Source organism: Dromaius novaehollandiae, chromosome W (genome assembly GCF_036370855.1).
Source record: "Dromaius novaehollandiae isolate bDroNov1 chromosome W, bDroNov1.hap1, whole genome shotgun sequence".
Taxonomy (NCBI): domain Eukaryota; kingdom Metazoa; phylum Chordata; class Aves; order Casuariiformes; family Dromaiidae; genus Dromaius; species Dromaius novaehollandiae.
Genome location: NC_088130.1, coordinates 2,830,354 through 2,858,350, shown reverse-complemented (window position 1 = coordinate 2,858,350; position 27,997 = coordinate 2,830,354). Strand labels below are relative to the sequence as shown.

The 27,997-nt window shown below is 42.8% G+C and overlaps 1 protein-coding gene across 5 annotated transcripts in view; it reads left to right on the top strand.

Annotated features, from left to right (window-relative positions):
* LOC135324453 (sodium/potassium/calcium exchanger 2-like) overlaps positions 1–27,997 on the top strand; it is a 142,326-nt gene that overhangs the window by 83,268 nt on the left and 31,061 nt on the right. The window contains exon 3 of one of the 5 annotated variants that reach the window (XR_010385836.1): positions 1,156–6,296. The exons of the other annotated variants lie outside the window; for them this stretch is intronic. The gene's annotated coding sequence lies outside the window, so the exon portion shown is untranslated. Of the gene's footprint in view, positions 1–1,155; positions 6,297–27,997 lie in introns of those variants that run through there. 5 annotated transcript variants of the gene reach the window in all.

The window sequence follows — 27,997 nt, the reverse complement described above, 5'->3', positions numbered from 1 at the left end:
TTATACTGCTTTTTCTTTTAACCATGCAAGAAACAAAAAAATCTTTTGCAACAATTGGCTTCTAAAAAATCATTGCGCTTAGCCTTCAAATACTTAAGAAACACACTTAACCACAGACCTGAACATCTACGTAAAAACTCAACTGACTTCCACAGGCCTACTCCTATGTGCACTTCCGAATGTACATAAGGATGAGGGTGAGAAGATTCCTGTTACCTCATTTTAGTTGTGTCTCATTTAAGCTATTCGTTTAAAGGTCTCTCTAAAATCAGTAGAGGCACATCCAGTAGCAATTCACCTTGTCCCAAGATCTGAAGTTAAAGGACATGAATCCAATTCCAGATCCAATTCCTGGAGGAGTCAATTAAAAAGCAATATGAAAAGTTACAGTACCGTATGGACTGAAACACACTGTTCATGATAGAGGCTTAATAGCAGATGGTGGATAATATCTGGTCTGGAAAAGATAGAAACAAAAATTTAAAATAAAAAAATAATACTCCAAAAGGGTATTATATATTATTCCCAAAATGGCAATCCAAATCATCATCAGCCCAGATTAATTACAAAGCAAACCTGTTACAAAAGTGCCAGCTAAAGATGCCATCTCCCACTAGCAAAGTAAATATATGTGAAGAAGCATCACATAATGATATCAAACACAAAAACTATTTAAGAAATAAACCCTAAATGCTTCTTCTGAAAACTCTCACTAGCTTGGAAATGGGTAAGGCAAACAAGGAGACCAACAAAGGATAGTACATATTTATAGGTGGAAAGTGTCACACAGCCTCACAGGGCTTAGTCAATACTAAGTCTAAATAGCCCTTCAAAATTTCCCATCATCCCTAGCCATGAAAATGCTTAAGAAGCCTCCACATACAAAATGGTTAATCATATGGCGCTCTCGTTAAAAAGCCCCAGCACACTGCAAGCAAGAGGATCTTGCAAAGCCTGTTATCCTCTTCAATTGTGCTGAGCACTCTAAACTCTCACTAAAGCAACAGCATCAAAGGAAGGAGGATCAGCACTGTTCTAGAGCAAGCCTAGGGACAAATGAGAAATTAAACAAAGGAAAGATGGAAAGGGCACAGAGCTATGGCCAGAGTTCCCACCAGTCTCTAATGGCACAATGTATTTTCCTTGTCACTCCAGTCTTCAAAAAGAGCAAGAAAGAGGACCCAGGGAACTACAGGCTGGGAACTGACCTGCTGGAGAGCAGCTCCGCGGAGAAGGACCTGGGAGTCCTGGTGGACAACAAGTTGACCGTGAGCCAGCAACGTGCCCTTGTGGCCAAGAAGGCCAACAGCATCCTGGGCTGCATTAGGAAGAGCGTTCCCAGCAGGTCAAGGGAGGTGATCCTTCCCCTCTCCTCAGCCCTGATGAGGCCACACCTGGAGTGCTGTGTCCAGTTCTGGGCTCCCCAGTACAAGAGAGAGACATGGAGCTACTGGAGCAAGTCCAGAGAAGGGCTACTAAGATGATGAAGGGACTGGAGCATCTCTCATGTGAGGAAAGGCTGAGAGAGCTGGGACTGTTCAGCCTGGAGAAGAGAAGACCGAGGGGGGATCTTACCAATATTTATAAGTATCTGAAGGGAGGGTGTAAAGAGGACGGGGCCAGACTCTTTTCAGTGGTGCCCAGTGACAGGATGAGAGGCAATGGGCACAAACTGGAACACAGGCAGTTCCATCTGAACATGAGGAAAAACTTCTTTACTGAGGGTGACAGAGCACTGGACCAGGTTGCCCAGAGAGGTTGTGGAATCTCCATCCTTGGAGATATTCAAAAGCCGTCTGGACACAATCCTGGGCAACGTGCTCTAGGTGACCCTGCTTGAGCAGGGGGGTTGGACTAGATGATCTCCAGAGGTCCCTTCCATCCTCAACCATTCTGTGATTTCCAAAAGTACACATGCTTTAGTTTCAAGCAAGTATAAGCAAATTTTGTTTTTGCAAAACCCAAGTGCATATATATGGGCAGTAAAACAAAAAAACAAGATGTTGCCTATCTAGGAAAAAATAAAATAAAATTATCAAATAAAGATGGAAAATAAAAGAGACCTTTAATATTTCTAGGCTAAAACATCTAGAAAGACCTATTCATTAGTCAATTCAATTAAACCCCACCTAAACCAAATTAACATAGCCCTCAACTTTTGCCAAAGCAAATTCATTTTTACAAAACATTAATATGTTTTGTTTAATAACATAAAATTAATAAATGCATCAGGACTAGGAGCAGTGTGAATTGAGGCTTGTCAAATCTTTAAATTATCTTTTTAAATTATAATATATAATAATATACAATAAGATCATTTAAATTATCTTTTAAATCTATTCCCTTTATTTAGAGTCTACAAATACTGAAATCGTTGCAATTCAGAAAGCATACAGCAGCAAATAGATAAGGAAAAGGGAGTCCTAGCTGGTGATGCTCAAGCTCTCTTCTCAATGGCTGTCTAGCCTTGCATAGAAAAAAATAAAGTACTGGCACTAGAGAAATCCAGTCAAGTTCTGTTAAAGCCAAATGACTGAATAATAGCTATTGAATTGGCAGGTTTGAAATACAAAAGCTAAGCTAATCTGAAAGAGTTAGTACCCTTTACTGCAGAGTAAAGAAAACCTGAAGGGTTTTTTTTGTTTTGTTTTTTTTCTCCTCGCAGATTACAGAAATGGTTGGAGAGCTGTGGGACTTGAACCAAAAAAAACCCCACTTGATTGAAAACTGGTTATAGGAGAATGAAAAGGCCAGTAATTCAGCCCATTCCTAACAGCAAAGTATCTGGCAGCAGTTACTGGAGGGAAATAGGCAGAAAGGAGCACAGACCCAGGTTTAATTCACTGGAAGTCACCACACCTGACACTCCCAGCAATTTGCTAAATCTTGTGCCTAGTTTCACTATTGATTGTAGGAATTTGATACCATCTTTCCTGATGGCTTCTAGCACTGTAGCAATTACCAAGCTGATGAGCATGCATGTAAGTGTATGTGTTCTTGTGACTCCTGTGCATTTAATCACAGGTAAGAACAAAAAACTAAATAAAAGAAAAAAAATCCAGTTTCACTCTGTGCCAAATGTGTATCTACCTCAGGAATATCACTAGCTAGCATACAGAATTAGGAAATACAGGACAAGCCCTGTTTGAGAGTGGCAGAACCACAGAGCTTCCTCTTAGTTCCGTAAGAAATGTGGAGAGCTGTCACTGTACAGACCACATGGTTCTTTCTGAAGGGAGCTGCCAGTGCTGAGAGCCAGCCATGGCTCTTAGTTTGACTGAACAGCTATGTAAAGATTCCACTGTTGCTTCACAGTGGAACAAGGCAAAGAATGAATTCCTCAGTTTTGCTTTCCTTGTGATTTCCATGAATCTAACATCCCCCTAAAAAGAAAATACAGTTGCTCTGAGGCCAATGCTCAGGCATGTTGGCTTCTTAGGGCCAGATCCTCTGTTCTCAGTGACTTTCAAACTTCTGCTAATGTTAATGAAAGTTTGGTGGAGAAATTATTCAGGAGTGGAGATGTGATGAGGGCATTTGTTCATTCAGCTATGTTTGTCCACGCTCCTACACAGTCTCAGCCAGTTTGATAAGAGAGCTCACCAGGATTAAAATGGATGCATCTTATTTAAAATTTGCAAGACTCATCAAAACATAGTTCTAGGCCAGCATTCAAAATGACAGTAACTACAGGAGTGGCCTGTCAGCATATCTACTTCATGACACCTTCCCTCACACTAAAGGTACCTCTTCACAGATGAGTTGCATTTCCTTGAAAAGTCTTGGCTTTCAGATTTCATTGAAGTGAAATATTTAGAAAAAGCCACCACCTGCTCCATTTAAAAGTGCACATACTCTGCTAGCCACTCTGCAAATCTCTGCCAACAGAACCCTGGTAACAGTATTCAGCCTAAGCACAAAAAGACAGTCTAATTCAGATGAGCTCAGTGATGCTTTCAGCATTACTTCTTTAAAAGGAAATATTGTAATGAATACACTGAGAAGCCTGAAACTCCATAAAATCCTATATCTTCCTTTCTACATACAAATAAAGCTAGATCAGCTGCTGAAAGATCAGTAGGGGGAGGTTCATACTAGCAGAAACCATCATCCTTGTTCTTTTGATGTTTTAACAAAATCAGATCTGTAGGAGAGTGTGTCCTGATGCTGCACGAAAAGGCCTAGTGTTTTGAGCCTGTGTATTAACTGATAATTGCAAGTAATTCCACCACTATGAGCATCTAGTTTTCTGAAAGTTGAGGGAGAGGGGAGAAGAAGAAAGGGGAGGGAGAAGAAGGGAAAGGCTCTAGGTGTTGTTTTGGTCTCCTCCAGCACAACTGCCATAGCTATTCTGAATAAAAGGTTCTCAGAGAGACAAAAGGGCCCACTAAAGAAAAGAGAAACCACTATGCTCCTTTCAGTCAGGCCACCATGCCCTTCAGTCAGTCTAGGGAAAGGCCTACCAGAGCACCACCTCTCTTCTCCTTCCCTTTTTGAGCCACTAGTTTATACTCTTTGGCTAATTACCAGCTCCTGTGGCCTGTTTTGTTACAGAGTGGGTCCCTCAAGGACCTGTATATTCTGTTACAGAGGGTATTCACACTACTTGGCTTTAGACAGCTGACTTAGTATGTCTGTCTCCTGCACCCCCTCTCTATGGAAAAAGTCTATGGAAAGAGCTGGGCTCCTCTGGAGAACAGGTCAGAGCCCTCCAGAAAGGTTAAGTTCACAGAACTGTCCTCTGGTGAATCCTCTTTACCTCTCTACTAACTACAGAAGTAGGAAACTAGCCTCATAAATTAGATGTCAAAATCTATCAAAGTTCAACATCTAAGGTACCATTTAGGTGAACAGTGCCACAGATCAAGCATCACTTCAGTAACAATAAAGGGACTCCACTTATGGAATTCCTTCACTCTACCAGGACAGCAAACTCATTCTTTGTAGTTCATGAATTAAGATGGTGGGAGGTTGCCAACAATGGCACCTGGCAACATCACAGTACAGGATGCAGTTTCTCCTCAGGGAGGCAGGATGAAAAGAGAAGAATTATTTAGAGAGGTTTGTCCTAGAGCAGACTTTAAGAGACAGCAGATAAATTTGCTGAAGCACTGTAAGGCAACTTATACATTCAAATAAACAGGCTCACTCAATCATCTTCCACCTGTATAAAAGCTGCCAGCTCTGGGGGGTAGAGACCTTTAGCAATACCTAGGAGATTGGGTCATGGACCAGAACTCTAGGAAGCTATGTGCTTTCCAAACACAGAGTAAAAAGGCTGCTCCTAACTCAAGAACAAGTAGGAAACATTCGCAATGAATGGTAGTGGGGATGATGTACGTAATGTTAATGAATGCTTTCATAGACCTTAGAATGTTTTATAAGTTTTAGGCTTTTAGCCACAGTTAGGTCAAAAAGAGCTATCAAGAAAAGAAAAATAAATGGTTATAAACAAAGGACTGTAAAAGAAGCAAACTTCACCTGCACAGCTAGAACTGACCACAGAGCAAAATCAGACCAGGTAATCACGGTGTATAAAATTAGGCTAGGAAGTCCTTAATCTGCCTAGGAACAAGATGACAAATGCAATACATCCACTTACCATATCTGTAATAATGCAGTTTTATATTAGTGATTAGATAGTAAAAGAATGGCTCTTCTCTAGAGCAGTGTTCCTCTGGAAATGAACTCCTGTTCATGCTGAGGTTCTCATCTGCAAATGCAAAAAGACCCTTGCAACTTAAGATCTCAAGCTTGGCCTTGATTTATCCAACCTATTAGTGTTTCTTAACATTTTAAGACACAACTATTTTGGTATTAAAATTCTTTCCTATTAAGTTTATAAAAAAATATGATACTTATGTATTTCTTTCGTGCAATAGTTTGTTTTTGTTTCTTGTATTTCATGATTGATATTTTCAGTAAAATTCTTTTCAAATCAGTTCTCTGGAAGACTTTCTGGAACCACCAGACATTTGACACACACACATTTTCATTCACACCAATGTTAATATTTCTGTTATACATCTGCAAGGGAAGCTTCTCTACTTACATGTTTTAAGGGAAGGGCAGAGGAAGCTAGAGCCAGAAATTGTGTGTTGTCTGCAACATATCCCCTTCTTCAAATATGCACAGCTTAATATCAGTGGACTCCCCTTGAATGGTTACGAGAAGCTCTATTGAAAGCTTGCTTTGTCAACAGTCATGTCGTCCAGACAAGAGAAAGATTAAGAAAGAGAGAAAAAGAGAGAAAAAGAGGGAGAGAAGGAGAAAGACAGGGAAAGAGAGAGAGAAATAAAGAGAGAGTAAGAAAGAGAGAGAAAAAGAAAAGGAGAGAGAAAGAAAAAAGAAAAAGAAAAAAAGGAAAAAAGGGGGGAGAGAGGGGGAGGGGGAAGAGAGAAGGTGGGAAGTGATGGGGGGACAAGGTGATAGTGGGGGAGGGGGGAGACAGGTGGGAGAGAGATGGGGCAGAGAGATGGGGGACTGAGGTGGGGGGACATGGGGGAGAGATGGGGGAAATAGGGTGGGGAGAGGAGGGAGGGAGTGAGAGGGGTGATGGGGGGAAGGAGGGGAAAGGGGGGAGGGGGGATAGAGAGGTGTGGAGAGAGGGGGGAAGAGGAGGGGGAGAGAGTGGGTGGGAGAGAGGGGGGGAGAGAAAGGGACAGAGAGAGAGAGAGAAAGAGAGAAAAGGGTTAACTGCCCAGTGGTCAGCCAGGAATTTTATCAATGGGTGATCCCCAGATGAGCATCCTCCCCTGGGCTCCTCTCCAGTGCAACAGGCAGTTCCCCCCATAATACCTTTCCCATAGTAACTAAATAATTCTTATCAGGAGCCACTAATCTGTACTTTGTGCAGATCTAGTACAGAATAAGGGTGATGAGTTCAACCGTGACTTATTCCCATGAATACGTTTTGTTTTAAATGCTAGAATAACCTTTGACTAAACAATTGATTTGTTACATGGATGCTGACTGCTAGGTAAGGCACCAACTAAATTCCTATTCAGATAGTATTCCTTTTTGTACTGAAAACTTAAATCCATTAAGCTTTATCATCACTGTGAAGTTACAGAAATGCTGATGTATTCACTTTTCTTGCATGGATGGCAATGCTGCATAACTAATGAAATCAGACATACTTGAAACAGGTTCCATGTTCTGCACATTCAGTAATTAGTCCTACAAAAATTGGAGCTTCAGCACAAGAAAAGTTTGCAGCACGTGAGACTTGCTGGTGCTAGTTTAGAGGCATGAACAGATGGACTAAAACTCCTTGAACTGTTAGTTGGTACTAGGATGGAGGGAAACAGACCTGAGATGAGGGGTAGAAGTCTTAAGTGCTGTTCTGCATTCATGCTGTAATCTTCTCTTAAAAAAAAAAAAATAGTCTCAGACCACAATTCTTTTAATATAGTTTAAAAAAATGTCCTTCACAGATCTGCTCTGAGTCTATTAGATTCCTCTTTAGCTGTTTCCAAATGATGTAAGCTTTAAGCATATCCTATTAATATGTAAAGAGCCAAAAAAAAAAGGCAAAAAGAAAGTCATATAGTACTAACAGTGAAACATGAATCTAACAAGTTGAGTTTAAGAATGCTAAGGAGAGCTGATTCATTAAATAACTTGATAAAAGGTTAGTACATAAGTATTCTTTCTCTCAAGTTAGGATAACAGGCCTTTTGACTACAGGCTGTGTTCAGTATCAACCTTTCCTATTATTACTGTTCAACCTTTAAACAAGAAGTCCTTTTCCTCCTAATTAATAGAGTAACCAAATAGGCCTTGTTAAAGTTATGCTTCTCCACTTTAAAAAGTTTGCCCTTAACTTTCACACCTCCCAGCAACCTCATCTTTGCTCTCTAATGTAAACTGGGAAAATTGATACATATAGAAACATGGACTGTTTTTACCAATTAACACCAAACAAGTATATCTCATAGAATCACATCAGTTGGAAGGGACCTCTGGAGGCCATCTAGTCAACCCCCTGCTCACAGCAGTGCCAGTTTGAGCAGGTTGCTCTGGACCATGTCCAGTCCAGTTCTGAATATCTCCAAGGATGGAGATCCTACAGCCTTTCTGGGCCCCTGTTCCAGTGCTTGATCACTCTCATGGTGCAAAAGTTTTCCCTTATATCTAATCAGAATTTACCATGCTGCAACTTTTGTCCATTGCCTCTTGTCCTATCTCTGTGTACCTCTGAGAAGAGTCTGGTTCCATCTTCTCTACACCCTCCTATCAGGTAGTTGTAGACAGCAATAAGATTTCCCCACCCCAGCCTTCTCTTCTTAAGGCTGATCAAACTCAGCGCTCTCAGCTTTGCTGGCTTGGGTTCAACTTGTTGTCCACCAGGACCCCCAGGTCTTTTCCTGCAAAGCTGCTTTCTAGCCAGTTGGCCCCCAGCCTGCCCTGCTGCATGGGGTTATTCCAGCCCAGGTGCAGGACTTAGCATTTGCCTTTGTTGAATTCCATGAGGTTCCTCTCTGCCCATTTCTCCAGCCTGTCCAGCAGCAACTGCTCCATCCAATTTGACAGTCTTCAAACTTGCTGAGAGTGCATGCCATCTCCTAGTCCAGGTTGTTACTGAAGACATTAAACAATATTGACCCTAGTATTGATCCCTGAGGGCTGCCACTGGTAACTGGCTACCAATTGGACTTTGTATTGCTGATTACAACCCTTTGAGCCTGGCAATCCAGCCCATTTTCCACCCATGTTATAATCTACCACTTCAGTCTATCTTTTGCCAAATTGGCTAGAAGGATACTATGGGAAGACCATGTTAAAGACCTGAGTGAAGTCAAGGTAAACAACATCCACTGCTCGCTCTTCAGCCATGGAGCCAGTCATTGCAGCATAGAGGCCAATCAGGTTGGTCAGACACATTTTGCCCTTGATCACTCCATTCTGGCTGCTCCTCTTCACCTTCTTATCCCTCACGTGCTTGGAGGCTTGTCAACCCCACTTCAGAACTGGGGAAAGTTATGGAGCAAATCTTCCTGGAAGCTATTTTCTGGACACCTGTCCAGTCCCATGGACTCGTGTATGTCCAATTGCTTAAGTGCTTCTAACTCAGTCTTCCTCTACTGTGGGCAATGCTTCACTGCTACAGACTCTGCCACTAGGCTCAAGGACCTGGAGCCAGACCTTATCAGGGAAAATCAAAGGGGAAGGGGGAAGCACTGAGTGTCTTGGCCTTTTCCGTATCCTTTGTTACTAGTCCCCTGCCCCACTGAGCAGCAGGCCCACATTCTCCTTAGCCTTCCTTTGGCTGCCAGTGTACATACAGAAGCCCTTCTTGTCCTTCACATCCCTCGTTAGGTCCAATGCCATCTCATCTTTGGCTTTCCTAACTCCATCCCTCCATGCTCAGGCAATTTCTCTATATTCCTCCCAGGTAGCCCGTCCCTGCTTCCACCTCCTGTGAACTTCCTTTCTGTGTTTCTGCACATCAGAATGGAACAATTTTTCCTGCTCTGAGGAGGTTGTCCTTGATGTTTAACCAGTTCATACCACACCTTAAAATACAAATGATGAAATACTTCTTTAGTAATAAAAACTTGCATATACACTACAATTTTCCACTATAAAAAAAAAACTAATTTCAACAGGAAGTATCAAGGATGAGATAGTCCATTACAAAAAAAAAAGAAGGATAAGATCAAAAAGCATGGAATAAAAGGTGTTTAGGGAATTCATGATCTGCAGAAATGAGTTATATATGGCTTATGCCCTAGTTTCTCATAGGATCTAAGCTACTGTTTTGGTTTCATATGCTAATAGCAGGTGCTTGAATATGATTGAAACGTTTATTCTACTCAAGGTTCCAAAGAGACCAATGTATCCCAGAAGAGACATGTTCTTATGAGGATGTCACAATCCTCACAGTCACTATCAATAAGGGCAGAAACCTAACCCTTGCCTCCCCCCCATTACAGAAAGGTCCCCAAGCTCAGTCTTCCAAAGAGCACTCCTATGTCCCCAAAACAATGTAAGTACAACTGGCATCCCACTTACATTCCTGAGTTAATAAAAAAAAAGCAAGCAGGACAGTGATTACACTCAAACTGTCCCTGAGTATAAATTGATTCAGCAGACCCAGGAAACACATATGTAGCCTGAGCCCTGATTTCAAGTCCCTTTATTTCTGCTCTATTTTCCATCATCTGGTTTCTTGGGTCTTTGCTTACAGTTCCTTTGATGCTTCCTCCTCTGGTCATGTGTTTGCAAGTGCTATATTGTGGGAGCAATGCAGACACACAATGATCTAGAACAGAGATGAATCATTTGAAAGTCCCAACCCCAGTTCAAAAAGGCTAATGTGGCCATATTGTATATCTGCAGTGTTTAGAGATTTCTGGGTTTGCTCAGTTCTTAGTAGGATTTCCACTCTCTGTGCCCCTCCCAACTTTTCCCCATAAAGAGAACTGCAATAAAAATACTTTTCCAAAACCAAAAGCTCCACCTGTCCCCATAATAACCCTAACAAAAGGCAGTTCAAAATTTGTAATACAGAACACACAGATGACAGTTTAACCTAGTAGCAGCAGCTTTCCTTTGAGCTTACCAGTAACTGCTGCAGAATCTCTACTCCAAGAGCAAGTTGTTCTCTCTGAGTTGTTCTGAAAGCCTGAAGCTTGGCTGCAAAATTCCAGACAAGGTCGAAGCTTCAGGTCAAGGAGCAGCGACTCTAGGTACCACTGCTTTTGTTAAAAGACATTTACCATGATACTGGGGATGTGGGAAGCTTTGGAGGTATAAATCCCCTTTTTGAAGCCACTAAAAGGTGAATTACTGATTTGAACAAGTGGCAACCTGGCTTGCAATCCAAGATGCTTACAGTTTACATGAGGTGACAAGAAAGCTCTTTAAAAGAAACAAGATGATTGTGGCAGAGGTGAATGCTCAATGGCAGGCAGACTTGGTGGATATGCAGCAGTTTTCCAAACAACGATGGTGTTAAGTACATCTTAACAGTGATAGCCATATTACCCAAGCATGCCTGGGCCATTGGTCTAACAGGCAAAATGAATTCTGAAATAGTCAGGGCTTTTAAATCTATTTTTAGCAGGGGGCACACGCCTTAGAAATTTATAGAGTGACTGGGGAAAAGAATTTTTAAATCTGCCTTTAAACAAGCTGTTAAAGCAGTATGATGTTCACCATTTTGTTACTAATAATGAAGTAAAAGCCTCTGTCATAGAGTATTTTAACAAGATGCTCAAAACCAAGATGTTTTACAGTGCACAACACTTTTCACTACATTGATGTGTTGTCAGTTTATGAAGAGCTATAATCACAGCTTCCACAGGACTATCAGAGCCAGGCCTGTGGACATGAACCCTTTAAACTCTGTTTGGAAAACTGTATACAAGAATCTGTGCCTCTGCTCAGAAAGGGAGACCACGTGAGGGTGTCTAGAACAAGAGAGAGATCTGAGAAAGATTATAAGCAGATGTTCATGGATGAAATTTTCATAGTAGCTTAAATTGCAAGAAGGAGACAGATGCTCATGTACCGCTTAATAGACTATGGTCATGAAGCAATCAAGGGGACATTTTACCCCAAAGAACTTCAAAAAGTGAATCCTGATCAGGACAGAATCTACCAAATGGAGAAGATCGTCACTGCAAAGGGGAAAGGAAGAAAGAAACAGCTGCTGGTGAAGTGGCATGGCTGGCCCCAGAAGTTTAACAGTTGGATAGAAGCCTCCCAAGTCCAGGGCATCTAGTGATTGGCAGTGGAGTGGGGGGGGAAAGAAGGATGGCAGATGGGGGGTTCTACATTGCGCTACCCAGCAATGCCAGTGCCAGAATCTTCTCACTCGATCTTCGCCATAGAGCTGGTGAGGCCCCTGGAGCTCTCAGGCCGGTGGGAGGTGCAACTGGCAGAAATGCAGTACCCTCACAGCTGGAATAACATCAAGGAAGATGCCACCTTTCAAATAGCACTGCAGGGTAAGACATGGCAGTATACTTTGCGGAAAGGCTACTATCCATCCCTCTCCATGTTGATGGAACATATGAACCATCTTATTAACCCCCACAACAAAGCATCATCCACTGTGTCTCCAGCCATAGGCCTGGTCCATGACCCTGTCATAAGGAAAACAAAGCTTAAAAAGGATGAAAATCCTGACACTTTTTCTACAACTGAGGATCTAGCACATATTTTGGGGGCTTCTCTGGGGGTTGCTGCTAAGAAATTTCCCTTTGTTGCAGACATCACTGAAGGATTTAACTCTCTCTACCTCTACACGGATCTTGTAGAGCACCAGCTTGTTGGGGACTTTGCAGTTCCATTGTTGCACTGTTTTCCGACCAGTGGTGATAACGAGATTGCTACAGTGATGTACAATAAGCCACAGTATGTGCCATTAAACCACCAGCACATTGACATGATCAGCATTGAAATAAAGACTGACCAGAACAAGTATGCCTCATTTCACTTTGGGAAGGTGATTGTGAAGCTGCATCTTCGGCCCTGGGAGTCTCTGATCTTTTAAGAAACCACACCAAAATGGTAGTGGTAAAGAATTATGGGGACCCAGCCTTGTACATGAAGTATTACAGAGCCCAGGCCAGCTATGGTCTCCCTGGTTTTCAAGGCATTCCTGTGCTGTATGGGGCAGGCATTGGAGGTATATTCTGTAGCCTGTTTAGAAAGGCTGCCCCACTTTTGAAAAGGCGTTCGGAAATTGTTAAGCCACACATCAAAAGCACCACTCAAGATATTGCAAAAAATGTGTTTGGACATGTTTCCAAGGCTTTCCTGGACAAGTTGGAAATGCCAGCAAATCAGGAGGGCTTGGGGCTTGTTTATATTCAAAGAAAAAAATCTTAAAAGAAAGAGCCACATCAGACCCCCAGAGGGAAGGCCTGCCCCAGCCCTTTAAAAGAAAAAGGATAGGGGGCACTGGACAGCAGTCTGATCAGGACAAGAAGAAAAAAAAGAAAACCAAGCCAGGCTGAACGGTGCAAAAGAAATGGGAAACTCAAAGAAAGAGGGCCCGTTCTACTGCTAGAAAAGGAGATATATTTTAACATGGATGGCTTTCATTCACAGCTGCTCAGAAGAATGTACCAAATCCAAGCTGGATTTATTTACAGTGTCCCCAATGCAGGCCAGCATTGAGAAAAGCCTGTTTATTGAGGTGCCTCCACTTTCCACTATTGCAGAGTCTGCACCTCTGGACTTTTTCATAACTGGGAATGGGGAAGATGACATAGAGCTGAACAACATTCTGCTGCACCTTTGCTGCAAGATTGTAAAAGCCAACCTCGGTGCTGATGAGGCCATTGACCTTGTGAATTACCTGCTGGCCTAATTTTCAACCAGCTGAATGTTACACAGGACACTGACTGATAAGCCAGAGCAACAACTGCTACCCCTACTGCACCTTCATTGAGTTGCTTCTCAATTACAGCTGTGATATGCTGTCCATGCACTTCTCCACGGGGCTGTTCTACAAAGACATAGCTGGGCAGCAGGAAGCGGTCACGCTTGATGGTGTCAGTAATCAAGGGTGCAGGCTTGGCTCTGACAGCCCAGAATAGGAGGATCAAACTGTTGGGACCCCTCCACATGGACCTGTTCTTCTAAGACAAGCTTTTGTTGAACAGCATGGATGCAAAAATTAAGCTGTCATGCATCAAAGCTTTTGTTTGATGAGCTCCCTGGCAGCAGGGGCTGGCAAGCTGGTTATTACCTATGCCTCGCTGTTTGTGAAGAAAGGGCAGGTGGCACCTGGTGTGTGTTTGGGACACACTGAGGCTTTACTTATGGCCAATGCTAAATACCCATTGGACCAGATGGGCATGAAAGTGTTGAGTATACTGACCAGCAGCTGCATCAGCAACCAGGAAAATTTGTTTCTGGGACAGCTGCCCAAGTTCATTGTTATTGGGTTCATAGATAATGATGCTTAGCAGCAATTACACTAAGAACCCTTTCAGCTTTAATCATTATGATACTAACTTTGTGGCCCTGTACATGGATGTCAAACAAACCCCAGCAAAGCCACTGCAGCCTGATTTTGAGAACAGCTGCTGTGTGAGAGGTATCTTTCTCTTCTTAGGTGGTGTGGGTGGTGCTTCTTGGTCCTCCTCAGTCACCTTTAGTTGTCCCAAGAGATCCCAGTTTGCTTTATTACCCATGACAGAAGATGGGCCATTCACCACAGCCACGGCTTTCATAAAAACACTCCAGCCTTCAGGTGTTCTCGGGCTAGAAGGGGCATGAGTCTGAAGGATGCCTTGGACTGAATGCAGCAGGCTGGATCCCTTGATGACATCTCCTACGTATACTAAACTTCCCTGGTTGTCCCAAGAAATATGTCTGTGTTGCCCTAGTTTACCTAAGAGCACTTGTGCATCCTTCCTGTACTGTGGATGCACATTATCCAGCACTTCCTGAACAAAGGGTTGGGGTCCTCAGAGGTCTCGAGAGGCTTTTATGCTTCTGTCTCATTTTGTTCCAGGAAAACAAGAGTTAATTCCCCCCTTTCCTGATCGCTCTGCTTCATGTGTACCAAGTACTTTTGAAGAGTGGCCGTATACACCTTAGCTTTTTTGTATGCTGTCAAGCCTGGTTTTTGGAGACGGTCCCTCATTGCAGCATCCAGAGAATGGACTGCGTCAGCCCTAATGTCTTCCTCTGGTAGTGGTGGCACCCTTAGCTGCTCCAGCTGGTTTGCAGGCACCAGATACATTTTTTTTGGCATAGTCCATCACTGCTTTACCAAAAGCCCTGTGATAAGTGGACGAGCAAATCTTAGAAGAGGCCCGATAAACCTGCCAGCTTGCTTCACCAGCAGCTTCTTTCTTTTGGAGGACACACTTTTACTACTCAGGCTTTTAATGAATTTGCACCTCTTTTTCAGCACATGCATCTGGTGGGATGTTAATGGCATGTTCCCCTTCAAGGTGTTCAGGGCAATTGCAGAAATGGCCTTTATCAGGTCATCAGAAGCAGTGCAGAGTATTGCTTTCATCTGACGGGGAAGGACCAGATCAACAGCTCCAGGAGGGACAGGTTACTCTTCAGACAGTAGGACATCACGCTCCCAAGCCTGCACCAATAGCAACGCAGGGTGTTGCTCCAGCTCCTATCTATTTATTGCCTTTTTTTTTTTTTAATATGTAAATGGATAGCTGCTCTGGTGGGAAAAGGCCAGGTCTTAGCTTAAAAGCCTTCAGTGTAGAAGTGTTTAAATCAACAACCAGGTACCCATGTGATGCCTGCATAGCATCTTCAAATGCTCCCAAAAAGATCTGGGCCTTGCCAGGATACATCTGCCTGGCTAGGGATACAACCTGGAGCTCATCTCAGGGGTTCTTAAATAACACCATATATTTTGTGCTGAGGGCGATGGTGCGGCTCTTTTTACCCTGGCAAAAAAATCATTCTGGACAATGTATAAGATGCTACAATTCCTGTGATGCACAGACTTTGTAAAAGCTTTCTCAATTTTGTCACTCTCACAAGCAGAGTTCATCAAATCATCAATCACAACCATGTTTACTTTATTAGGGGGAAATAAGCAATTATTGATAAGACTTTCAGGCAAGTCCTCCACAAATTTGATAAAAGGCTATTTACAGAGCAGTTCCTGATACAACGATTGCCAACAACTGTAACACCACACAGTATTCTCAGGCATAACAGAAAGCCAGCGGTCGGCATTCCCCAAAAGACTTTTTACAGAATAACTTTTCCCAAAGTTGCGAGGCCCTGCCAGAATAGCGGGAAAGGGGTGCCTCCAGCGCATGCCCCTCATCAAAAGCCATAGGAGAGGCTGTTAAAATTTTTAGTCAGTAACCTTCTGTCATAGACTACCTTCTGTGCCTTCCGCAGGGGCCTGGTTTCTATCGTCCGCTTCTGCTTGTTCCTGACGATAGAGCGCTGCCCTATCACGATCTTTCTAGGGTCATCACTGGATTTACACTGTAATTCAACATGAGATCCCTCAGTGCCTCAAAATTGATCAAAATTGATCTTTTCTATGTTTGTTGCCTTTAACCTTTAGACAGCACTTTCCTCCAGACTGCAAGTAGCTGTACGATTTGGGACCTGATGATACAAACTCAGTAATGTGCTCATCTGGCAGCAACTCGCTCATCAACTTGCCTAAATAGTCACCAAGCGGGTGTTCCAATGCCCCCGATGACTCTCAAATATCAGAGTCTGTGATGTGATAAAGACAACAGTATTGCAGAGCACTGAAGAGATCATAAAGTTCTAGACATGCATATGCCGCGGTGAAGCAAGCTATAAAAACGTTAGTGTTGCGCTCCAGGGTCACATGTCCTTTGGTGTGCTTCCACAAGACAGTGGCTGCATCCTCATCAGATGGAGGTCAGGGGGACACATCATAAGCCAGAGAAAAGGGGTAATCATCTGGTTCTCTTACAATGGTGGTGTTGGGTAGGTTGGATCTCTGTCCAAATTTGCCCCACAGAGAATTTAAAAACAGTTCGGCAATTTGGCGTTTGGCAGGGTTTTTCTTGATATGTTCAGGCCAGAAAGCATTTTCTTCTTGCTGCCTGTCATCTTCAACATATTTAGCTTGTTTGTCAGCATGCGTGCACCAGACTGGGTAGCCTGAAGCTTCCTGCTTCTGGCAGAGGTATGATTTTATATAATCTGAGAAAAGACTGTTACTCATAGATTTCACAGACCCTGTAGCCCTTTAGCCCTTCTCCAGAGCCTTGTTCAGTTCTGGGGCACACCGGGTGCCCACAAGGGCGTTTTCTTCATCGCTGTGGGTGCAGAGGGCCTGGCAGGTTTCAGCACAAGTACGGCACAAGGGAAGCAACAGCTTGCCATTTACCCTCACGGGAAGCACAGGGAAAAAGAGCCCATGAGGTGGGGACACCTTTACTTCGACCATCCCAAAGGAGGCTGTCAGTGTGTCAAAGCTCTCAAAAATAACTTCAGGGTGCCCAAGAGGGTGTTGTTTTGTTTTGTTGGTGAAGGGATAGAGGCTAGTAAAATCACAGTAATGTATCTTTTCATTGGGGGCTGCTTTGTAATACAGACAAATGGCATTTGTCCTGCTGCCGAAAAGCGCATCGCCGGGGATCAGTGGTGTGGGCAATTTGGTCCTGGCTAAGAACTCTGCAAGCTCCACACCTGATTGTGTCATAGTGACACACTCACGCTCCCATGTAGATCTGATGTTACAACCTGCTCTCTTTAGGTGGTCCACCTCTTGTTGTGATGCATACTAAAAATGGGTGGCCCCTGCCAGAGGGTTCTAGTCATTTTCATGGTAGCATTCAATACAGCCGTGGAAAAAGAACCCATTAAATTTGAAAGCTTTCGGCACTCCATCAATGACTGCATAGCCATCCAAGAAGTAGGCTCCCACTGTCAGGGCCCTGAGTGCACCAATGAGCAATGCACCTTACTGGCCCTGACCAGCCTCACCTGGGGCCTTCACCCACACCCTGCCCATGGACCCAGGAGCCCCATTTCAGCTCAGCCCTGGGCCTTCAGTCCCTGCCTGAGCTACATTGAAGGAGCCCTGGTCTCCAGCTCATGCCTATGCCTGGCCATGGACCCTGTTGATCCAGATCCCAAACTGTGGACTGACTTCCCAGCTTGACCTCAAACCTGCCTTGTCAGCATGGACCTGCCCAGCAATCACTGGCCCTGATTCTAACCTGTGGATTGATTTCCTAGCTTGACCTTGGGCCTGCCTCATCACCATGACCTTGCCTGATAATTTGGACTCTTGGTTGAACCTGGCCATGATCTCTGTGTCTGCCCTGCTTTCCTCACTTAGGTACTGTGGGACTGGGCCCTGGCTGGTGAGGCCCCTGCCCTGCCAGGAGGTGTTACTGCACTCAGCTCCCCATCCCTTTGGGAGCAGCTGGCCCTTGCTGCTCTCTGACACCCACTTGATATTCACCACCTTGTAACATGTGATAAATTTGAATATTTTCCTTTTCAGCTATGTACATAAGCCATTGCATAGAAGGGGGTCAAATATCTCTTTTTTCTTCTGATGATAGCCATCTGGAGGGAGGAGTGCTACTGTGTTAGGTTTAAGGAACATAAACTGGTATGTGGACATGCAAGTAGAGGCCAGTGTAGTATACTGAAAGGGATCCATACAGTGATCAACCTTCACCTTTTCATTGCCCTCTTTTTTGTAGAATGTGATGGGTTATCACCACAATCTCATTCCTGTATGATCTGCAGGCCTCCCTCAAAATTTCTATACCTTGTTGGCAATAACTCAGCTCTTTCTGCAGGTCAAAAATCTCATGATTAGCTGTGTGTCATGCCAAGAACTACTTTTTCTCCTCAAGCATCATACTGTCCACCCCATAATATTCCAGTTGTGGAAGAGTGCCTATATAATTCTGATTTTTCAGCGGTGTTGAAAAAATGGGGGAAATAGCCTTTGCAGCCCTTGAATCCCAATGCTTAGAGAAGGCTGCTTAGTTGCATGGCTAAAAAACATAGAGTCTATGAAATGGACACAGGCTGGGGACTTCTATGCATATGAGTTGATCACCTTGGGTGAATAATTGCATGTTCTTTTTTTTTTCCTTCAGAAGCTGGCTAACAACAAAGTAGTCATCACAGCCTTTGGCATTATAATAAAGCATAGCCCCAGAATTGTGTGTCCATAAAGAGCCAAATAAAGTCCTTGAGGCATGTGTCTTCTTCAAACTCCCATTCTCCTTCATTTTCCTTTCCACCCTTTCTTCTTTGTCCCAAGGGGCATCCGGAGCTAACTCCATGGCAAAAATGTAATTTGGGACATGTGTCCCAGTTTCCTGCATACATCCCATTTCATAGAAAATATAATCCTGTCTGTCCCGCTTCTGGATTTTTGATCATGTACATGAAGCACTGCTGGTTTACATTATAGTTCTGTTCACAGCACATTCTGCACTTCCAGCCTTTACATTTGTAATGCTTTTCCACAGAGGCCTTGCACTTCTCACACAATCATAGCCTGACAATCCATTTGTTTAGTAGCCAGGGCCTTGTTCCTCTGTAAACATTCCCCAGACTTGCACAGCAACCTGCAGCTAGGGCACCTTATTCTCATGCCTGTGCTAGCTGCACAGTCACACAACAGGCAGAGCCAGCAATAATATTTACAGCTATGGCCGTGGTTATACAATGTCTGACAAAGCTCACAAAAGTTTTCTGCCCCAAATACCTTCCTGACATCCTTAACACCATAATAATGTTCATCGTGTAAAAGGAGGAAACAGGTCTTGGGGTATCTGAGATAGTTGTTTGGCTTAAAAAATCCCCCAACCCTTTTTCCCCTCAGACAATGATGACACGTATATTAACATGTAGCAGGTCCTCACACAAGGGTGTAGTGGGTAAACAGTGGAAGATTGGCGAGGAGACAGGAGCATGCTGACTGATCAATTATTCCAGCTGCCAAAACACTTGGTGTGCAGAACCCGTGAGGAATGGCAGATCGCGTCCCTTAGGCTTGCGCCACATAGGCATCGATGTGGACTTGTGTGCTCCTAAAGAAAGACTGCTTCCCTTGTTATCTGTATACTGAAAGAATTATCGCTTCCCTTGTTATCTATCTGTAGCGCATGTGCAGTACCCCATAACATAGCCTATCAGTTCGCCTTAAACCCATGCTCCCCTGAACCTTGCCATGGGCCAATGCTCTGCAGTGCCTGGGGTTCCCCTTGTGGTTCAGGGATTTCAAGGTAATAAACATCTACCACTCCAGAGTGGTCTTCTACCCCTGTGTATTCCAAGCATCAGTTACCGCTGTTAACAGAGGGGATGTCACTCAGCATGACCTTCCTGTGCAGGGACCACCCCAGTTTGTCATGTAGCTCTTCTGCTCTGCTTAACAGTTCTGTGTCTCTCAGACCCCCTCACTGCTGTAAGCGCTGTGAGACTCCCAGCAAAACAGAGATTACTGCCGCTGTTATTTGGATCAATTAAATAGTGCTGCTTTTTCTTGCTGCTAATTTTGGAATGAGGGAGAGACTGTAGGGCTCTGCATACCCCATCCCCTACGGCTTTTACAGTAATGATAGCCAGGTGGAAAGTCTGATCAAAACACAGCTTGCTCTTACTTTGTAGGAGAGTAATGACCTAGTCTAAACATTTCTCTGTGTTCATATTGTTTAAATGAATAGTGGGAGAATATAGACAGTCATGCTGATAGCTTCAAGACACAACTGAGCATAATCACCAGTTTCAAACAGCTGTTGTAAATGGTCAAAAATTTGCTCTACACCCTGAACAGGTGTTTCATAAGCTTCATGTAGTGATATCTGCTCTAAATTAACAAATCTGTATTCTTCTACATATTGCCTAGCCCCGAACCTCTGGATCAGCCATTCCCACTGGCACACATGCTCCATGGAAGCCACGGGTCGGGCTGCCACCCCCTCCACCACCCCTGCTACATTTGAGAGTGGGGGTAAAGCTGGGCTTTCAAATGACCCCTCAGGCCTTGGAGGTGCAGCCAGCGGCCCCTCCTGGGAGAAATACTCATTGGGAACTTGGGGGGGGGGGCACAGTCCCTTACACTGCAGGGGGCTGCAGCAAGAGGGAAGTCCCTTCCAGGGGATCATCTTCTGCCCTAGTGGGAGACGTTCACTGGCCCATCAGGTTCAGAAAAACAGTTCGCATTTAAAAGCCCATATGGGCCCTGTAACCCATTGCCAATAAGATGCTTGTAGTGATGCAAAATATGTTTAGCTTTCCTACTTAGAAGTCTTTGTTGTAACAGTTTTTTCTGTTTCACTATTTTGCTCTACAGGGCGATGCAATATCTGTGAAGTCCCTTCCAGGGGATCATCTCCCTAGCACTTAGTCCCTGTAACCCCTTGCCAACAAGATGTCTGTAGCGATTCAAAATTTGTTTAGCTTTCCTAATTAGTAGTCTTCATTGTAACAGTTTTTTTCTGTTTCCCTGCCCTGTGAGCGAAGGCCCCAGAATTATCAGCATCACCAGCCCTTTTATGCCCTCCTTCTTGCCTGCCACTCCTCTGTACCCAATAATAATCATGGTCTTTCAGCTCGGCATCACCCCCATTGCTGTTACTGCTCCCCTTGCTCTGTCTGCAGTAGCTGTGGTCTAAGACCATGGGTCTGCAGGCTGCATCCCAAAGCTTGGGTCTTGCTGCTTCCACAGAAATCATGGTCTAACAGGACAGTCTTGATTGCATGCTTGGTCTTCTGCCTCTTATTTGCAGCATCGACCTAAGGATAAGGAAACACATATAGCACCAGGCTGCACTCTGTAATGTTATTGCAAGTAGCTGTAAGCTCCCCGACAGCCGTGAACAAGGGAGCTCCCTCCCACCACCCACCCTCTCTGTGTGACACTTACCTCAAAATATAGCTTGCGATTCACGGGCCCATTGGCCGGTTCTTCTGGTTCGCGTGGTCTTCTTGGGGAATCCCTTAGGGTCTTTTCCTTATTGTCCCCGTGCACGTGTTCTTCTGAAGTTGGCGTTTTGGTCTGTTTGCCATTTTAGCGGCCAGTGTTGCCTGTGCCTTGCAGCACCCTGCAAAGCCCAGCGGCTGCCCCAGTAACACCGCATGGTCATCCTGCTGGGCTGGGACCGGATGCGGGGGCCTCTCGGGCCGGCTCACAGGATTGGGCTCTTCTTTGCATGGGGTGTGTGGGGGGGGTTGCACAGGGGGCCCCTTGGTGGGCCTCCTAGGAGGGGTCCATAGCCCTTGGGGAGGTTCTAATTTGTTCGCGCCCCCCCCCCCCCCTTTTGGCGCCCATCCACCCTCTTGAGCCCCCCCAACAAGGTAGGGCTTGTTCAGCAGTCTTGTAAAGTGGGGGGCCCCAAACCTGCTTTTTACTCTTATATTATTACTTTCTGTTCACATTTAAACTTTAATTATTCATTTAATTAGCTCTTATTAAAAATGTTTTATACATTTTATACCTACACTTTTATGGATATATATATATTTAATTTATAAATGTATATATGCTATTTTCACACATATATAAGTATATATATACACATATAAAGTGCATCTATGTATAAATATATATTTATACATATTTGTACACTCATATATATATATATTTGTGTCTCACAATATATAAATAAATAAATATATAAATGTGTATATTTTTATATGTGAGCACTTCTTGGTCCAAAGGAAACAGGCAACCAATCAGACGGTGCTCTGAGATCATGTGAGTATGATGGTGTCAAAAAATCACAACCACCCAATCACAGGGCATTATGAAAACACATGGAGTGCGACTGTCGCAGGACGACCGACTATCTTTACAGTCCCGGACCGTGAGGGTTTCGTGTGGCACGAGGGAGGGGAGGAGGGGAGGAAGAAGATTTACTGCGTGACTCCACAACTTATTTTAAAGATCTAAATTTACTACACGTTACAACAGTACAAAGCAACAATTCTTATCAACGGAAACTTAGTTCAACTAGAATACTTATTTTCCAGTGCTAATTGATCTTACCCACACGTTGCCTGAGCAGCCAACGTACACTCAATCCCAGGGAAGTAACTGCGGGAGGGCGTCCCCATCCCGAGGGGATCCGCAAGTTGGCAGACCCACTGTCACCCACGAAGAGCCAAAGACAGCCTCCGGGGCCAACCTATTTATCCCCTTCAGGGGAAGGTGGAGGTGGAGTCGCGAGGCCAGTTGCAGGTCTCTTTGCGCAGTCGCAGTCCCTAGCTCTTGGCTGCTGCAGGGTTCAACTCTCCTCCGTTATTGTTATGATGATCGCCCTCACAGTCATGGGCTGGAGGGGGTGGCTGAACACCCCCCGCCAATGGCAGGCTAGCTGCCTTGCGCACTCTTCAGCACTGGAGAAAGGAGTTTGAGTGACTGCAAATGACTGCTTTACTCTTGCAGGGGTGGTCCCAAGGAGAGATCCCATAGCTCGGGTGAGAAGGAGTTAATTCCAGTCCGCAGTGATTAACACTGCCCCAGCAGTGAGAGTAGGTGTTATCTCCCAAGGTCCTGATGAGGAGGAGATAGTCCAGACCACCCTAATTAACACTGTCCCAGCAGTGAGAGGAGGCTTTGTTTCCCAGGGTCCTGGTGCCCAAGCCGGCCCTATTTCACAGCTTTGACATCCTCCTGATGCCCAAGCAGGCCTTATCTCAAAGCCTTGACCTCCTCCCTTTGGGAGTGTGAAGCACAGGAATGCAGACTGCTTGTAACTGGCACCAGATGAGGGGGGGGAGCTGGGAGCATCCCCCCACAGTGACATTGTCAAAAATGGCAGCCTCCATGTATGTAATGGGAGGGGGCTTCCTTTTCTGATGTACTTCTGGATATGGTAGGAGCAGCTGGTCCTGCCAGCCAATCACAGGGCCGTATGAAAACACATGGGGCATGGCGTTGAAAATGGCAGCTAGCTGTTATAAAACGGCAGCTGAAACATGTCAGACCCTGCGCGTTTAGTGGGAGGGGACTTCCTGCACTGACATCTTTCTGGAGTAGACAGGGGAGAGGGAAGAGGGGAGGGACTTCCAGGGCAAGTGGGACACGTGAGTGGCAGTAGGGGGCAGGGCTTCCTCCAGAAGTGAGGGTGGGGCACCTGTCACTTCATATCCTGTATAAAAGTTGTCCTTACACTACTTGCACAATCTACTCTGGCTGTTTAAACAAGACTAGTGCCCAATTAGTCTATGTTTTCCTCAATAGACAATGAGAAAACTGTTTTAAAATGAAGGTGATCTGCTTACAGAATTTACAATAATATTACTTACACAGATGTGAAAAGATTTTGGATGTTACCAGTTATGCAAAATGGCACTGGACAGACTTTCTTTATAATTTAATGAGCTAGAAGAATAGCTAAAACTTGATTATATGCAAACTGGTCTAAATAATCATATGGCTTGGATGTTTAATGCTTAAAAATCATGTTTGTACAGTTTTCTGTACTGATTTTAGATGAGTACAGAATTCTATATGAAAGGTTGCCATTTTTATTTATAGAAGTATTAAATTGTTCAGAAGAATGCTTCAGAGAGATTTTTAGTTTAAAAAGGATGGAATTCTTCATTCTCATTATGTAATAGTAGAAATGGGGGGGGAGGAAGCATCAAGCATCACTGCTATGTATTATGTGAAAACAGCTCTACCCTTCCATCATGATGTAGTTCAGGTATCTGCAGCAAACGCACGTAGAACCCAAAGGGTAAAGAAGAATGAAGAAGTTGTTAGTATAATGTGCTGCTTTGCTTTTAACTATTGAGAATGCACAGTATTTTCATCAGGAGAACATCTGTCTAGATTTTATCTACTAACGTGGCTTAGATTCAGCATTTTTAGACAAAATGCAAGGAATCAGCCTATAATACAAAAAACTTTTGATACAAATAACACAAAATCCTGTATTTTAGAGGTATATAACCTTATGAAAAAAGGCATCTTTGTTTTTGTTGTTTCAGCTAGTAGCTCTTTCAGCAAGATCTTCATGCCTCATCTTTTTCAAGAATAAAAATACTTACGTTTAAGAAAGGTGGTAATATGAAGAAAATATATTCATATTCAGGGTGGGATCATATTTTTTTTAGTAATACTCCTTTAATAAGCCATGGATCTTTCTCTCTCTTTGCTGTTTTGTCCTGGAAGAATTTAATTAGAAAAGCCACTCTGCTAAATTTCAACAAAAATAGAAATACTACCTCATAAACATTACCATGTTCCTTTAGCAACAGAAACATTCCAGGCTCCTTCTTGCAGAGGATGTGACTAATGTTGTCAAGTTGGTATGTGAAGTAAGCAAACTTCTTATCTACTAGCAGTAAGGTAAAGATGGATTCATCTTTTAAGATTATTCACTGAAGCACTTTTCATTTTTTTCTGAATATACACATTGAAAAGCATGTTTATAAATATATTTTAATTAAAATATTGAATTTGAATTTTCAGTGCAAAATGATTATCTCACAGACAAACCATAAGGGGGTTATAAAGTCAATGAAAGGACACTTTTTAAAAACACACACACCCCTCCCCCAATATGAAGCTTGAATTTCAGTTAATCCCTGTTTGATGAGCCCTTTGTGCATCCTAATGTCATTTAAGCTTCCTACACAGCTTGTAAAAAAACTATCCATCTCTGAGCTGCTTAAGGTAGGAGCCTATCATTGTTTGGGAGGAAAGAGCAAAATTTTCACAGGATCTTTAATTTGTCAGAGAATACAGAAAAATGGAATACAAGTTTTTGTGTTATAAAATACAGCCCTACACTAGGGAAAGGTCAAAGATCATTTAGAACACTGACTGGGACAAGAACTGGTAGAAGGGTAGCAATTATCTGTATTGTGATTTACTTAAGGCAACTGCATTGCAACTTCCAATCCAAAGACTCAAATTATATATACATTCATACATACATAATGCACACACATGCAAAAGATCCCTCTTTACCTAAAGGCCATTCTATAGAAGCACTGGTAGATTTAAACATTCTGTGGCTGGAAAGGTCTCATTAAAATACATAAATATTGGTGGTCCTTAAGAAAGTCACCAACTAAAAGCTCCTATTTCATCATCACCTTTCTAAACAATCTGATATTGTACAAATGTATACATAAATGTATACATGTAAAACATATTTCATACATGAACACTATATATTTCACAATATTTTTACTTACCAGTGTCAATGTTCTTTCTCCCAAGAGACACCAGAGACAGGAAAAGGATTTCTCTGTAAAAACTCCTATAAAATATTTTGGAGGGTTAGTCAATGAAAGCACAAACTATCCTATATTTAAAAAGTCAGTGCTGAAGGCATTTTTATCTGCCATGATGTAGTTGCTGTAAATGTTCTCTCAATCCTCCTTGTAAAGAAAGTAGCTTGTTTGCATTGTTACTAACTTATGTTTTTTTCATTCCTGTTTTTTCCCTTATTTCAGAGTTAGATTATACAAGAATCTCAGCAGTTATGTTTTCTGCTATCGCCCCCCCCCCGCCAAACATACCCCAAAGACTCAAGGATAACACAGAATATAAAACTAAACATTATACATTTATTAATTCCTGACTTGGGGGGGGGGGAATTAACTAACAATTTGATGCTTTGGATCATCAATGCTGTGTTTTTAGTTTCAGAGAGTCAAGATTTATTTCTCTGAAAATTGAACAGATAATATTAAGCATTCTTTTTGTGGAACTGATCAAGGTTCATCTTCAGGCAAATAATTTCTCATTTGCTTTTAAATATCTGCAACTGCAAATAGAAGAAGCAAAGATTTACCTGATCCAATAGTTTTCTGAACACATCTGCTGCAATTTACTTTAGGGTCTCTTTATACAATGGTAACATAAGGAGAACTCTCTCTCTGAAGTGCAATGTGGATGCCAAAACATATGCTATGTCTTTCATATGTCTCTCTGACTGTGTGCCATGCTACATTCACTCTTCTTAGCCAGTACTTTAGGTTGGCAGAATTTCAGTAGGTTATCTAGATAGTTTGGAGAATATTCCAGAAACCTTCAGGATGCTACACATCTGTACATATACATTTGCTAGATTTGTGCCAACACCCAAAGTCTCTGCATATTCTGCACACACATTTTTCTCATACATTTGTAAATAACCATTTTGTGCACAAAAATATATTTATCCATTTGATTTGCATAAATTATGCATCTGTCTACAGAGTGCATCTGTTCGTGTATGTGCATGCACACAGTGTTTGGCAAACTCAGATGAGACTGAATATTCTCTGGAGATCTAAAAGAAATTTATGTTGTTTGATTTTGTTTACTCTTGGGGGGGGCAGGGAGAGAAGAGACTGTCCTTTTACCTCTGTCATTTGACATGTGGTTTAACTTTCTGCAAAAGGAGGCAGATTGGTTTAACAACATTATTGTGTTGAATACTTAGTTTGATGTTCTCCAACAAAGCATTTGTTGCCCACTGTTCTTCTGCCACTGTGGAGAATTTCTTTTCAGTGGAATCTGTGAAACAACAGTTGAGACTATTAGAATAGTAAATATTTTTTTCACTTCAATAAGCAGAAGGTATTCCAGAGAGTAAGATACATGCACATGGTTTATACAGAGTAGATCTGCAACAAATTTCTACAGACTGTGCAATAGAATTGCTTTGTCTATTTACACAGTCTTTGTCATACCACAAAGGTGACAAAATGCATCAAGTATATATGCATAATAGATTCCATGAGATGCAGAAGACTGAAGTCTCCAGCTCCAGGAGATGTCTGTGATGGCATGGGTAGCTCAGATTTATGGCTGTAGTTGGAATGAATCTAAGAAGATAAAAGTTGGTCATTTGTGCTATCTAGTTATCTTTATGCAAAGGAAAAATAAGTAAAATGAGAAAACATTATTACATTTTTTAATGAAAGTCTTTCTTAAAAGCCACCTCCAATTCATTCCAATTTGGGCCACATATTAGTACTCAGGAGCAACAGTGAAGCTGAAACAGAAAATGCATAACTATGCCAAAGAGGAAACAAATTTATTCAATCCATTATTTACCATCACAGTTTGTTGTTCATATCACTAGTTCCAGAATGATACTGATCTGAAATATTATTCTTTGGAAAACGATGAATCAAGGGGGAATGACAAGTACATTTACTCCATAATTACATTTATTCTACTGTCGAACTCATCATTTTTAAAACAAACTTACACTTTTAGAAAGATAAAAAGAAGTTTTGAACCACGAGAGGGAGCATTTCAAATCAAGCAGCATTGTTTGTACAACGTAGAGAAGAGGCAACACTATTAGAGGAATTGAACCAGGAAGACACCAAGATTTCTTGGTCATAAGAACATGGAAAATACACTTGAGCATTCCAATACCTAAAGTATTCAAAATGGCAGTAGCAGGATATTGTTCATTTGTAAATTCATTGTATGAAATATTTTGCTATCAATTGAATGTATGCTTTATAAACTTACCACAACTTCTTGCAAACTATTTTGAAGACTAACTGTTGAAATGCCATGAGATGGTCTCTGTGAGATATCAATATTTTGTAGTGG